The sequence below is a fragment of the Ursus arctos genome, unplaced genomic scaffold (genome assembly GCF_023065955.2).
Source record: "Ursus arctos isolate Adak ecotype North America unplaced genomic scaffold, UrsArc2.0 scaffold_10, whole genome shotgun sequence".
Taxonomy (NCBI): domain Eukaryota; kingdom Metazoa; phylum Chordata; class Mammalia; order Carnivora; family Ursidae; genus Ursus; species Ursus arctos.
The window spans coordinates 32343517-32358348 of record NW_026622764.1 but is presented as its reverse complement, the minus strand read 5'-3'; positions in this window follow the sequence as shown (position 1 = coordinate 32358348).

Genomic DNA, 14832 nt, shown 5'->3' with positions numbered 1-14832 from the left:
ATAGAATTATGTGTAATTTTTTTCATTCAGTAACCATTTACTCAATTCGAGTCAATAGGTAATAATGGAGAACCTACCACGTGCAAAGCACGGGGTTAGGCACCACTCAGGGGGCACAAACAAGACACGGTTCCTGTTTTCAAGGAGTTTACAGTCGAGCGGGGGAGATGGCCAAGTACACAGCTAACTCTAACATAGGTCTGGCTGTGACAAATGCTATAAATGAAAGTATAAAAGAAACTGCCATTAATTTTGTCCAGAGGATTCAGGGAGGCTTCACAGAGATGAATGGTGAGTAGAACTTCTACAGGCAGAGAGGGAACAAAGGGCTTTCCAAGTAGAGGAACAACGTGACGGAAAGTCTTTAAGTTTGCCTAGAGCGTGGAGTCCTGCTGGGGAATGGATACAAATGAATCTATGTGGGGGATGAAAGATACCGGAAATGAGGGCAAGACCAGAGAAGCCTTATGGAGACTGGAACCAGAGTATATACAGTGGGAATGGAAATGAACCAGGGGCTTAGTGGGACTTGTGGTTTTTGTCTCAATCGTGTTCTTTTCTTGTGCCTAACTTACCTCCTTGGAATGTTCTGTTCTTCCTTCAAAACTCAGCTGTAAAAATCACCTCCAGGTGAAGCCTTCCTCCACCTCTCAGATGGCATATGTGTCTCCATTCTTGGTGCCTCGAGAGCATGTGGATCAGACCACGCTTGGAGTTCTTGTAAGTTACAGCCCCTATGAGCAGCAGATTGGAAGGAAGGCCTCGTTTTGGATCCACTGCTTGCAAGGGTAGTTTTAGGTGGAGGTGGGCAGTAGGCAGCTAGAATCCCCATCTGCGGCTCAGGGAGTACATAGAGTTTAAGGAAGATTTGGGAAGAATTTGCATAGAAATGGTCATAGAATTAGAATTTAGAGAAAAAAAAATGACTCAGTTTAGAACACATCAAGGTTCAGAAGTCTGTAAGATATTCTTATTTTATTTTTAAAACTCAGTACTAGCTGTGGACTTATGTCTTCAATGAACTTACAATCTAGAGATGTTTGACCAAAAATAAAGTGTGTCATTTGGTGAGGGACTCAAAGTTTTCACTGGGAAAATTTAGAACATGTATTAATATAAAATAACATAAATGTTTTCTAAAAAAATTCTAGGTGTCAGTATTTTAATAAGATGATTGAATGCCTAATTGGCATATATACTACTTAGGAAGCTATATATTATAATTATTATTAGAAAGATGTTGCTTATGTGAAAATCAACAGTCAGCTTTCAAGCATAAGTCAATTCATGAATGAATAAATCCTGTTATAAGATAAGCCCAAGTGTGTTGAAAGCAGCCACTGGTCCTCCATCCAATGCCGAATCACTCAGGAATTGCTTTGAGAAAGGGCAAATCTGTAAAATGAGGCTCTGGAAGACATAGTTGGTGAGCCTATGGCAAAAAATTGTGAAGGCTCACAAGTTACTCAAAGGTAAAATTTCAAGAAAAAAAAATAGAGAACTTCTTTTGCCACCAACTATGCTGGGGGAGCTCTTTAGAAAGGACTTCTTCTAAAGAGAAAAAGAAGTTATGTCATTGCTTTTGTCACTTGCTGTTCCAAGTGTTGGTAAGTCTGGAGTTAGGACGTATTTTTCCATGTTGGATTCTAAATAAGAGGAGAAAGGAGGAAAGTTTGAGAGGAAAGGGGATCCGTAAGGCAGAACCTACCAGAGAGGAAGGGAAGATGAGAGACAGTGAAAAAGCAATTTGGAATGAAAAATGCTTGACAAAGTTCAAGAAGGTGGTCAGGAACAGAGGGAGGAGGAGCACTGAGAGAAGAAGGTTCTAGAGGGATGAGCATAGAGGCGGAAGGCTATTTTGGAAAGAAAACTGAGCCAGGAGAACAAAAGCAGAAAGAAAGCAGGCAACAATGTTGAAAGTAGGTATTACTGTAGGACCATGCCAATCCATATTTATGGAATGCATTAATCGCTTGGGATGATAATGAAGATTGCAAAAAAGGGCACAGAGAATTCGATTATGAGACCGTTCGAGATCTCTAAGTAGTATCAAAAATAATGGGACAGGACAAAGATCGGAGGTGGTCAAAGGAAGAGAAGTTGGGGTGAGCCAGAGAAGAAAGGGACCAACTGAAAACAGAGGGATGGGGTTAAGTGGTGGGTGTGCTTGGTTTTCTTTTATTTGAGCGTGGAGGAGATCAGAGACCATTTGACCGAAGGCCATTGCGAGTCTCAGAGGAACCAAGAAGGACCTAAAAACAGAAGATCAGGAAAACTGCCTTCAATCAGAGCCAAGAATTTAAAATATAGAGCAAGTCTAGTAAAAATATGCCAGCGTAGCATGCCTCAGCAATGGCTCTCAAACTTTTTCCAGTGTGCACACATGACTGAGAATGTTCATGTGTTCTGTGCTATCATGGGAGTATATACTTTCTGGCAAATTAGCTGTAATTTCACCTCATTCTCATCCACTCAAGAAAGCCTATCAAAGTGCAAATGAGAAAGAGTGACACTGAATCCCCTCTCGTTTAGCCAAATCTCTCGCATGCATGAGCCAGAAAACAAGAGAAAGGGAAGGTCTAGAGCTATGGATTAAGGGGATAATGGGCTATCAGGGAAATGGACAGGGGGCTTTTGTGTCTCAGCCATTTCAAGTTTGAGAGAAGGGGAAGGGCTCTTTGCAACCCTGGACTTATGAGAACCTCTGATGAAGAAGTCGTTCAAAGAACTGAGTCTTGAGAACTAAAAAAAAAAAAAAATGTTAATGGAGAAACTTGGTTTGGGGGTGAGAGTAAAAACTGGAGAGCATGGAGAAGATGGAGAGAATATGAGCAAAAGCCTAGGCACTGCTGCAGGGAAGAAATGGTGGGGAGACAGAGAATCTGGGAAGGAGTCCTTGGAGCCGAGAGGGGACAGCTGTTCTGTTCTGTGTTTCACCGTTGGGCAGAGAGCAGACATCACCCCAAGACCGAGGGGCCAGGCTGGGTGATCCAGGGTCTGCCCAAGTTGCAGGGTCGTCCAAAAAAGCATTTTTGTTGTTTGGTGACAACAGACTGGTGGGTCAGATATACCCGTTTTTTCCCCCTGTCCCCCTCTGTCAAATTCTGAGAGCTTCATGGGCAATGTGTATTTTTAAGTTTTTAAGCACATGCAATCAGAGGGGATTTTCTACAAGGACTTACAAAAATGCAGATTACACTGTAAAAATGCTTCTCAGCCAATAAAAGTCCTGTTTTACTGCGCAAATTTCTTTATGATGTTTAACTTCGGTTCAGGTTCTGATACCGAGAAATGAAATTTGGTGGAATGAGAAGGAAAAACAACATGGAAAGAAGAAAACCCAAGATAGCCATTTAAAACCCCACAATCAGACCTTGTTTATGTGATACGGACTCAGAGTTTTCTCTTCAAAAATGCACGCGATTAAGAAAATACTTTGAGAACCTAATAATAGGTCCTTGAAACCTGAGATCCACCTCTCATCTTTCTAACTCTTGGGAACGCAGTTAATAAGAATGTATGTTTTTAATACACTGATTCTTAGCAACAAAGTAGTTCTTTAATTAGTACAAAACTTGAATAATGCATTGCCTATTATTGTGCGAGGTGCATAATATTTGGTAACTTGTACTGGCAGATTCGTTTACATATGTCACCACTGTACCTGTAATTTAGTTTAATGCCAGGCCGGTGAGCCAAGTGTGTGTGTCTGTGTTTTTAAAGCTTTCCCCAACAGTTGTTTCATGGGGCTTCACGGTAGTAACGAAAACAGTGTCTAGATTAGGAAATCATAATCAGTCAAAATGACTGTCTCTTGCAGCTTTCTCTTATATACTCTGCTCACACGAGGGCATTGAGTGGTTCACTTTATAGAGGATTATTTAATGTTATCTTTTTTTTTAAAGATTTTATTTATTTATTTGAGAGAGAGAGAGCACAAGCAGTGGGGAGGGACAGAGGGAGAGGGAGAGAAGCAGGCTTCCCACTGAGCAGGAAGCCCGGCCCGGCCCGGGGCTCGATCCCAGGACCCTGAGATCATGACCTGAGCTGAAGGCAGATGCTTAATCCCCTGTGCCACACAGGTGCCCCGGATTATTTAATATTATCCTAAAAAATGGGAAATACTGGCCGAAGGTGCAGTTAGTAAGTTGTGTATAATTTTGCCAAGAGAGATGCTGTCTTTTAAGTGAATTAAATCAAAACCAAAGCACGGAGACTTGAAACAAACTCGTGAGACCCACTCGCAGGGCGGATGCATAGGACAGACCAGATGCAGATGTTCCGACGTGTCTTTTTTGGTTTGAATTGTTCTCATTTCTCGCATCGTGCCGTGCAGTTTTCTGATGTAGGGAATCTCTTCTTGACAGAGTAATCAAGTTTCTCCCTCGTGACCAATTTGCCCGAAAGGAGGATGGCTGAGAAAGAATGCGGGCCAGTCCCTTTCTACCCGGATCTCGAATCAAGGTTGCCTCCGCAGGTGTTGTAACTGGAAGCTTCCAATGAAAAGGGAGTTCCAAAAAAACATGAGAAAACCTCAACTCACAGCTATTTAAAGCTACCCTCCCGTCTCCTGATGAACTGTCAGTAGAAGTGTGTCGTTTATTCCCTCACTCCACACTGGATTTCCATGGGCAGATAGCAGCAGGATTTGAAGAGTTTTTCATCGTGACTTATGTCGCCAAGATTTAGAGTATTTTGTTTGTCTGAGGGTCTCCCCACTACAAACCTTAGCCATCAATATTAAAATGGAGGATTCCTTCCTTTGGTAGTCGCAAGCACAGCATACATAATCCTTTCTCTCTGGCAGAGCTTTCTGGCCTTTGGCTGGTCGATGTATACAGTATCTATAGTTATTGCAGGCAAGTGACTGCAAACTGACTTGCAACTGACTTGCAAACCCTTTGATCAAACCAGCTAAACTTGATTTTCCAGATTATTCAAGAGACAAGGCACACATCTATCAGCTTTACAAGTCCTGGCAAGCAATCAAGACCCCATGCTCCCCTACTCCCTCCATCAGAATCAAAGGTAAACAGGGAGCCAGTTCTCATTTAAATACGGAGCATCGAGGTCTTGCCTCGACTTTCGCAGTTGTAGCACCAGAAGAAAAACAACAGGCGAAGTAAGAAAAGGTTTCCTTGGCAAGGACGCCAAACTAAATAATGACACCCAAAGCCAAAACATGCTTCACTGAAACTCAACTTCAATCAGTTCAGCCTGCTGCAAAACAAAGCTTTTTTTGTGATTTCAAAAGTGAACATTGTACTTTGCTCTGGCAGCCATTTCTGGGTTTTTGAATGATCCGATTATGCATAAATCCCTGGCCCACAGGTCTTTCAGCACCTCGATCCTGTGAGTGACTTGAAAACATGACTGAAAATTTCTATATACACTGCCTGCCCTTTGCTTCCTCTTAACCTTTTGAAATACGCACTTTGAGTTACACTGTTTTGACATACATTGTCACTGTGTGTTTTCTCTCCCCCACTCTCTCTCTTTTATTACTTTGGAAATATTTCTAGGACACCGGGTCTCTGCTTCCTGTTCCTTCGAAGCTCCTGTTTTTCATCACCCTGTCATCCACGTTGTGCTTCCTTGATGCTACGGTCCTCCTGACTTCCCAGAGGCAGAATTATTTGAAATTGCCATATGTGACCACCTTCGTGATTTGTCCAGTCTGTAGGAAAGAGACAGCAAGCAAAAATCAGTTTTTTGGTTTTGTTTTTAAATAATTGGAGCAGTGATGTCAAGGTCTTTATTGGAAGAGTGATGTGTGTGCTTGGCTGGTGAATAGCTGATGCACGAACGGTGTAAAATGGTACCTGTTTGGGAGCACACGGTGGCTTGGAAGGGGTTAAAGAAGCAGGGGAGCACTTATTTGGCTCCACTTTTCTTTGGGGAGCTCAGAGCTAGCAATAGTGGCATGATCCGTGCTGCGGCTGCGTACGACGCCCTGAATAAGGCCCCAGAGTAATTGTCGGTTGCCTTTCTTTCCCGCTACGACTGGAGATAGTCCCTATCATTTTGGCTACATTCCTAACCACGCCATCGCATTCTGTGTCTTGGGGTTTCCGCTGATATCGACAGGACACTCTCTTACCTCACTCTACAGCATCATCCAGTAGCTCCCTGCTAACTCTTATTTGTCCCTGCAGAGCAAGTTGATTAGGGTTGCCTTCTCCACTGGGACCACGCAGGCATGAGTGACAAGCATGGTGAATCCAGAAAGGACACTTTGTACCAGGGCAGACGCTCCTTGGGGCTGCAGAAATTGTAAGCAAATTCTTCATAAGTCACCCCAATGCCCCAGTGAAGTCATAAATTGATCCCTCCAAGTCAGCTCTGGGATAGGGTTAAGTCCACGATCCATCATGGGACTTGCCTGAAAAGTTATTGTTGCTAAGACCAACCTTTAAGAAGAAGAGATAAATATTTAGAGATAGAAAATTCTGTGGATCTCAGCCACTGTTGACACTTGTTGCTTACTCTATCTTGTGTGTGTGTGTGTGTGTGTGTAAAACGGCACTCTCTTGTTTTCTCCTCCTACCCCCTAACAACTTGTTCTCAATCTCCTTTGCTCCTTCTTCTCAATCTAGATGTTCTGGGGAGATAACGTTATCTACTAGTAGAGTTTCAATTGCCTACTATATAGTAAGAACTTTCAAATCTAATCTCCAGGCAGCACTGCTCATTAGGGTTTCAGAATCACATATCCAGCTAATTACTAGACAGTTACTCTTCAATGTCCTGGTGACCCCTTTCTGGCCTGTGGCCTGTATCTCAGTGAATAACATCACTTTTACCACATTTGTTTAAGCCGTAAACCTGAGAGTCCTTCTGATTCTTCCTCTTCCCTTACTTCACATGTCTAATCAAACCAGGTCCTATTGATTCTACCTTTCCAAAATCTCTTAGATCTACCCATTTCACTCCATCTCCTCCGGCATGTCTCTCCATGGCTCTGCACCATTTCCTGCCTGGCTTCTTAGCCGGGCTCCTTGCCCTCAGCCTTGGAGACTGACCTCTCTAAACTATAACTCAAATCTTCCAGTCTTAAAATCTGCCTTAAAGGCATCAGTGGCTTCCCCTTGCTCTTAGCATAAAAGCTAAACCTTCTTGGGGCACCTGGGTAGCTCAGTCGGTTAAACATCCAACTCCTGATTTTGGCTCAGGTCATGATCTCAGGGTTGTGAGCCTGAATCCCACGGTGCGGGCTCTGTGCTCAGTGGGGAGTGTGCCTGAGATTCTCTCCCTCTCCTTCTGCCTCTCCCCCTGCTCATGCATGCTCTCTCTCTCTCAAATAAAGAAATAAATAAATAAGTCTTAAAAAAGAAAAAGTTAAATCTTCTAACATAGCTTACAAAGTCTGTATATTCTTGGACTCTGTATTCCCCTATGGCCTTAACTCTTTACCTTTCACCTCTTGAATGCCACTCTTGAGATAGTCTGTTTGCTTCTCCATCTCCCCTCATGCTGATTGTTGCCTTTTAGCTGGTTATGTTTGCTCCTCCTTATACGTGGATGATGCACTCAACCTTTAAGTTTCATTTCTATGAGGCTATGTTTGGGAATCCTTCTCTAATGTTTCAGCTCTGAGTTATAGCACCTCCTATTGTCCCTGTCCATTCTTGCACATCATAACATTTATCTGTGTGTATGATGGTCTCTTTAAGAGTTTCTCTTTTTCACTCTTCCCCCACTGGGAGGGCAACAACTTGCCAAATGTCCAGTATGTCCTATGTAGTTAATAAATATTTGGGGGAAAAAAAAAAGAACAAATGAATGCACCAAAACAGGGTCCGTCAATACTAGCAGGCTCCAGCACACTGGCTGAGACAAAGAGTCCTGGTTCCTGAATACAGCATTGGTAGAATCATATTTAATTGAACAGAAAGGAAGTCAGGGAAATGTTAGGGCTTTCAGGAGTTTTGGAGATCATCCTCATTTTATAGAAATGAAATAACAAAGGCTCAGAGAGTGTAAGTCATTTCGTTGTCATCCCATAGGATGACTTCTGTTACTCCTGCCCCAGTATCCTTTTTTTCCAGGCTTTAAAATTGTTGCCATTTTGAGATGTATGAAATAGTGGCTCACTTTTTGAGTTTGTTTATTTTAATGTTTATTTCCCTGGCTACTACTGAGTTGAACATATTTCTAATATTTATTGGCCAAGTGGGGTCTCTCTTTATTCAGTTGCTTATTTGTATCGTTTGTCCATTTGATATTAGATCATTTTTTTTCTTGCACATTTTTAGGAATTCTTTATATATCCCACATACTAATTCTTAACCATTTATATAACTTGTAAATATCCAGTAAAATTGAAGATATATATAATCTGTGACCGGTAATTCTATGCTTAGGCATCTTGAGAGAAACTCTCACACATGATCAAAGAAACATTTAAGAATATTGTTCTTGTGGTGTTACTTGTAAAGGCACAAAATTGGAAATGGCCTAAGTGTATATTCAGTAAATGAATGAATAATTAATTTATGGTATGCCCACATATTGGAAATAGAAGCCTAAGTAAATGAATTGGCTCTATACATCATTAGCATTGATGATATCAGAAAATGTGTTGCCCCCAAAAAGCAAATAATAAATCAATATGCACGGTATTCCACATACATACAATGTCACAAAACAATTCTAAATAATGTTTATAAGTACATACATATGAGGAAAAAGTGAAAGACAGAATGCACATCTTTCAGGCCTGGGAAAACAGGATGTGTTGGAGGAACTTAAAGAAGGTGCAGAGTTCTAGTGATGGGAGAAGGTTCTAGTAAAGAGGGTGGTGGAAAAAAGCAGATCATGAAATACCTTGCTAGCTGACACAGAGTTGAGAAGAGTTGTAGACCTGTGAGCACTGCAGTTCCTGGAAGGAGAAACCTACCAGTGAGAAAAATAATGTTTTGATTATACTTTTACAACCCATTTATATCGAATAGATTATAGGAGTTGAAAAGGAACGCAAAGCTCATCTTGAAGTCCAACTCCTTCATTTTAGTCACAGAAAAAAATAAGGCTCAGAAAAGTCAAAGTGTAAAGTAGAGGAAGGGCAATTTGTACAAGAATATTGGGACACAACTAATCCAATCATTCGATATATTTTTACTGGCTGACTTTTTAAAATATTTTTTTTAAGATTTATTTATTTATCTTGGGGGGGTGGTGGGGAGGGGCAGAGGGAGAGGGAGAGAAGCAGACTCCCCACTGAGCGTGAGAGCCTGATATGGAGCTTGATCCCATGAGCCATGGGATCATGATGGGAGCAGAAACCAAGAGTTGGATACCCAACCAACTGAGCCACCCAGGCTCCACTTTACTGGCTGACTTCTTAATTGATGTTACAACTAATTGTACCATAGTGATAGTAGGTTTTTGAAAGACTGGTACAGAGAATAGATAAATTTTGATTAGGAGGTATGGATATTGTTTTGACGAGTGGGACATAACAATGTAGACTTTTGAATATCGAACAGGAAACACCAAGTGGGCACTTGCCTGTGATATGGGGTGTTTATAAGGGGGAGACATAAGACATCATAGGGGCACATTAGAACTAAACTACCTCACAGTTGTGCCTGTGGGTTCTGCTTGCTGGCTGACCAATATCATGTTGGAACCATTTGAGTTCTTATGGCTCTTATGGCTCCAATAAAGTCTATCTCATTAGGTAGCCCAAGGCCAAGAGATAACTGTAAGGTCCTTCTGTGAAGATCTATAGAAGATGACCTAAGGGGTCACCACCATTGATCGGGTTATTTTTGATTTTTCCATGGGATTTTCTTCTGGTAGGGCAGGTTGTGAGACCAGAGAAGCACCAGTGATGTCCCTCTTGGCCTTGGTGACATCTACCTGAGGCTCACTGTCTGTTCCAGCCCAGATAAAGGTAAAGGGGGCAACATAAACCACTCTAAGTAGCTCATTCATCAGCTTTTCCATTATAATTGACCTCACATTGCCTCAGTTAGAGATACTGGTCTGTGGACAGCAGAGAGGCCAGATACATCTCCTTTGACATAAACATATGGGTTGAGTCAGAGAAGAGGTTCTTTTGAAGGTATCTTCAAGAGTTTTTTCCACAACATATCAATACTATGATGAATCAGATTAGCTAATTGCATTTCAAAAGGAATAGGGAGCTTTGTCCCAAAGCGGAGATGCAAGACTGGCAGGTTTCAGCATGTTGATGGTAGGCTAGGCCAAGTAAAAAACATCACAGTCTCAAACTTCTCCTGGCCAACTCTTACTCAGACATCTCCTGACATCTTCAGGTTAAGTCCCTCTATTTTTTACACATTCTTAGAACTCTGCATTTTCCTTTGTAGCACTTACCAGTTTTTTAGTTAAATACTCACTTGAGCAGTATGTGTTTAATGTTTGTCTGTCTAGATAGACTGTAAACTCCATGAGTAGAGGGACCACATCTCTCTTATTGTTTGCAGTATTATGGAGCCCTTGACTGGTATCTAGTTTATAATAGGCACTCCACATGGAATGTATAAGTGATTAAGTGAATGAAAAAAAAATGGAGTCAATGAAGAATGAGTGAGTCCATGGACGGTACTGGTGGAGCAGTAGGAACATGAATGAGGAGGGTAGGACTGTGTGGGCCACCATGGCTTGGGCCCTGTCCTTTACACAATCAATTGGGGTGAGGCAAGGAGCAGCAAATGTTTTAGGGGCAAGGTGGAAAAAAATCCCTGGTTGGTTGGGGTACCAAGAACTTGTTTCTGACAATAAAGGAAATTAGTTTTCCCTGGAGGTATTCCAAAGTCAATTTTACCTATTTTAAAATTTTTCCTGGGTTAGCCACACCGCAATGATCTGAGCGATTACTGCAATGTTACCCTGCAGCCTCAAAAGACAATGCTATCTAAAGGAGCACCCGAGAGTGTTTCTTCAAATGTAGATTTAGTCCTTATGGAGTTCGTAAGATTGGACTCTGGTAATCCTCAAAATCTTAACACAATGGTTCCTTGTAGCTACCATTGTCTTTTATGACTTAATTGAACTACCCATTAGAGAGATGACTCAGGACATAAAGGCATTGCACAAATATGAAATATTATTACTTACCATAACCATTTGATTCCAGATGACTTACCTTAAAGAACAGTGTATTCACTTCCACTTTCCCATGACATTTAAATCTGGATTTATGAGATTCCCAGAATAGGAAGTACAAAAAATTGAGAGCATAGAATTTAGTTGTCTGGGTGATCCAGCTACCTCCCTGTTCATGTGCTGTCTACACTGGTCAAAAACACAGTAGTCCTATGTGATGTGAAGTATTTTATCTTTGGTTCTGGATTGAGGAATATAGGGATAGGTTTCATACGATCACCACTGATCTTTACTTTAAAAACCAATACTTCAGTTCATCTTCTGGTTCAGAATAAACTAAGAACTCCATGTGAATGTTGCTTCTTTTGAACATGTCACATGCACTTGCAGGTTAAGGGGATAGTTACAATCAAGCTTGGCTTTGATATGCTGTTTTGTAATAAGGGGAGATCATTAGTGTTTTCAAAAATAGAACCTCCTTGACTTCTTTTTGTTTAAATTGAATTTGTTTATAGCAACATAAAAGCTTTCCCTTCTTTTTTGGACTAGGCAATAATTTAAATTTCTTTAAATTAATGGACTTTATTTTTAAAAGCAATTTTAGGTTTCCAGAAAAATTGAGCAGAAAGTACAGAGTTTCCATTAACTTCTCTCTCCTCCACCCCCCCAGTTTCCCCTTTTATTAACATTTTGCATTAGTGTGGTACATTTTTATGAGTGATGAACCAATATTGATATATCATTATTAATTAAAGTTCATAGTTTACATTAGGGTTCACTCTGCATTATCCAGGTCTATGGGTTTTGACAAATGCATAATGCCATGTATCCACTATCACAGTATCATACAGAATAGTTTCCCTACCCTAAAAATCTCCTGTGCTTTATCTGTTCACCCTTCCTGCCCTCCCTCAAACCCCTTAATGGTTTAATTTTATGAAAAGTTGAATAATATTCTTCTAATAGCAGCATAGAAGAATGCCAGAAACATGCCAAATACCAAAAGAACACGTATAATCTTTTATTCTCATTCTATTATTATTTTCATCTTATTACTCCAAGTTCTGCTTTTGAACAATACATAGATAAATATGAATTTAATTAAATTCTCAGAAAGTTTATCAATGAATTCTTTTCATCTATTTTTGTCTCTAAATTCTCTGGATAAGACCAAGAATTTTCTTTCTTCCTTCCCCTCCCTCTTATATTTAAGGTGAGAGGTACTGAACTGTCAATGTGGGTCATGGTGAGTACAATCAGCTCTCGTCCCCAAGTCATCAAAATGATCACATACCCCCATCAGTACCACCATGTTCAGCAGCAGCATCACCATTGCCGAGAATCTTTATTCAGTACCTAAATGTGCATGATGCTGTTAGGCTTATCAGAAGGAACTGCTTGGCAACCATTCTCTGGATCCCTGAGACTTACCCAGAGCCTTTCCTGCCTCCTGGAGGAGGTGCTGAGATTAGGGAAACCTTTCACTTGGCATTGCCGAGCAATCAGGCTTAGAGCCCTGAAATGGATACCCTTTCTCTTGACATTGCTTCCGTGTGTTGCAGAATTAGAGCACATATAAAAGATGGTAGAAGCAGCACCTCTCCACTCTTGACCAAAGGAACTGGAATTTCCCAGTCCTGTAGCAACTGAACTCCCTAAAGAATAGCTTGCTTAATTCATATGAATATTATATTACCTTCTTTGGCATTCATAGACGCCAACATGTCCTCTAGAGCATGGTGCTTAATTGTTTTTCTCATTAGTTCAAAAATAAAATGTGTTGAATACATTGCCATGGCTGCTCCTCTAATTAATAAAAAGACTATGTTGAGTTTAAAAACAACTAACTCTTTTCATGTCCAAGTTACTTTTAGTAGCTATTATAAATTATTACCTTCCTCCACATCAGAGGTGTCTTATGACTAAAGGACAAGACAGCCCCCATGATGCTCTTTAACAATGACTCTTATGTTTCTTTTGGTAAACTCATAATGTTAATTACACTCTGCAACAGATGGAGTGCCTTCCATCAAGGACCTCAGTGCACCTTGCAAATGTCATGAGTCATCAAAGCCCTTCTATAATGGAAGGAAGTATCTGTGGTCACAATTTTATAGTTAAAGAAGCACAGGGAAGGTAAGTGTTTTTGTTTTTTAAAGTGGAATATGTTTTAGTCAAAAGACCTAGTCATCATTTAAGAAGGCAGAGACACTCAATGACTATTTATTGAATGAAACTCAAGGAATATAAATGAGTGAAATGGTTCGTCAACAAGATTTGGCTGTCCTGGCAATGAACACCTGGATCATATTAATTATTTTGAAGAGTGATGAATAGATCAGAAGTGATTTACTGCTACTTAACTGGTCTTTACAATCATTGGTATAGAAAATGGTGATTTAGCCACCATTGTGCTATAGCAAAACTAGAAAATAGAAATGGTCAAATGTTTTTGTGACAATGATACAGAAACTTTGAAATTTAGAGCTAGAAGCTTCCAGAGATTAGTCAATCACTTTCATGTTTCAGATAAAAACAGTGAGATCCAGAAATGTTAGTAAGGGGCTCGCATGAAATTATTCAGCTTTCAAAACCTTAATTTCTTTGTACTCCCTCCTGTTTCAGAAAGGGTTTAATTTGGCTCACTCAGCTACAGTGGTATTGCTAAGTAGAATCTAGCCTCCTGATCTTAACTGATCCATGCTCCCACTAATCCTGTTTTAAAAAAATTTTCACTATTGTCTTTCTGCATGCTAACAATCATAAAATCATAGTATTTGAAAGTTGTAAGGAGGTCACTTTTGTTGGTCCTCCTCTTTTAATGGATGAGAGAATCTGATATTCAGGGATTGTAAAGGAATCACTCAAGGTTGCATGGCGAGTTACTGGTCAACAACTGGAATCTCAATTCCCTCTTCTTTTGCTGCTTCAGAATCTGGAATTTAATCAGTAGTCAAGACCTCAGTAACCCAAACCACCAATATGATTTCATCTTGATTTTTCTGAAATCCTCTTTTACTAAAGACAAATGAGAAATAAATGAGCCAATGTGAAGGATTTTTTAAAAATGCCCATGGCGTGTCATTAGGTCCATAATAATCAAAATTCCACCCATTTATTTGATATCTTCCAAACCTGTGAATTCAGACAATGATAACTATTATTCATCATAAAGGCACAGGTACTGAAGATCCCAAAGTTCTTGCTGAATTTTCAAAGATTGAACTATCTCCATCAAGGAGGTTGTGTATTTTTGTTTATGGTGAAAATTGGCAGTCACAGGTAAAATGATGATGCTCCTGGTTTGAACAAGAACATCTAAGTAAAGCAACACATTGATTCTTAACCATCCTCGATAAATAAGCATTTCTAGCATTTTTAGGTGTTTTAAGTTTGCATCATCCCATTCTACAACCCTAATTCTTCAATTAAATGGAGATCGCCAAATAAAACAGAAGAATGCTCGAGTGAGTTTTCAAGATGGCCTTTTCTCTTATTTTACATGGCTTTCCTTGTGTAGAAGCTGTCACATGGTTCCACACTTTGAATCAACTCACCTGTTTTTTTGAAAAAGAAAAAAATTCTAAAATGAAAGCATCCATATCAAAGAAATCTTGCAGTATGACGTTTTCCAAATGTATGGTGGTTTTAAGTGAAGCTGGTAAAGAACGTGGGCAAGTCTTCAGAGATCCCCGAGCTGGTGAAGGAGACTGCTTCTCTTATTGAGATGGAGATGGTGGGGACTGGGGGTGGGAG